Genomic DNA, 1,049 nt, shown 5'->3' with positions numbered 1-1,049 from the left:
AACGGGGTTGGGGGTCAGTGTTGGACTGGAGGAGGGGGGGAATCAAAAGGAGGGCAGTGCTGGGGGCGGGGTCTCGCGTGCTGTGCACTGCTGCAGTCTCCAGATTAGGGAGCATACTTTAAAACTGTGAGCCCCAGAGAAAAGGCATTTACTCGATTTTCCGAATAATCGATTATCCGAATGAAATAGTGCCCGCCCATCACATTCAGATAATCGAGTTTCCACTGTATTAGTCCCCTTCCAATTCAGGTGCAATCCATCCTTCTTGTACAGGTCACTTCTACCCCAAAACAGCTTCCAATGATCCAAAAATGTGAATCCTTCTCCCATACACCAGCTCCCCAGCCATGCATACATCAGCTCTATCCTCCTATTCCTGCCCTCACTAGCATGTAACACTGGGAGTAATCCAGATATTACTGGGGTCATAGAGATGTACAGCATGGAAACAGACCCTTCGGTCCAACCTGTCCATGCCGACCAGATACCACAACCCAATCTAATCCCACCTGCCAGCGCACGGCCCATATCCCTCAAAAGCCTCCCACTCATATACCCATTCAAATCCCTCTAAATGTTGCAATTGTACCAGCCTCCACCACATCCTCTGGTAGCTCATTCTATATACGTACCACCCTCTGCGTGAAAAAGTTGCCCCTTAGCTCTCTTTTATATCTTTCCACTCTCACCCTAAACCTATGCCCTCTAGTTCTGGACTCCCCGACCCCAGGGAAAAGACTTTGCCTATTTATCCCATCCATGCCCCTCATTATTTTGTAAACCTCTATAAGGTCACCCCTCAGCTTCCAACGCTCCAGGGAAAACAGCCCCAGCCTATTCAGCCTCTCCCTATAGTTCAGATCCTTCAACATGCTTGTAAATCTTTTCTGAACCCTTTCAAGTTTCATAACTTCTTTCCGATAGGAAGGAGACCAGAATTGCACGCAATATTCCCATGCTTGTAAATCTTTTCTGAACCCTTTCAAGTTTCATAACTTCTTTCCGATAGGAAGGAGACCAGAATTGCACGCAATATTCCAACAGTGGCC

General features: G+C 47.6%; 1 protein-coding gene across 1 annotated transcript in view; it reads right to left on the bottom strand.

The window, feature by feature from the left end:
- LOC122562034 (dynein axonemal heavy chain 9-like) overlaps positions 1-1,049 on the bottom strand; it is a 508,505-nt gene that overhangs the window by 223,312 nt on the left and 284,144 nt on the right. The gene's annotated exons all lie outside the window — the stretch shown is intronic.

The sequence above is a fragment of the Chiloscyllium plagiosum genome, chromosome 24 (genome assembly GCF_004010195.1).
Source record: "Chiloscyllium plagiosum isolate BGI_BamShark_2017 chromosome 24, ASM401019v2, whole genome shotgun sequence".
NCBI lineage: Eukaryota > Metazoa > Chordata > Chondrichthyes > Orectolobiformes > Hemiscylliidae > Chiloscyllium > Chiloscyllium plagiosum.
The sequence above is the reverse complement of the archived record's forward strand: the minus strand, read 5'-3'. Positions and strand labels throughout refer to the sequence as shown.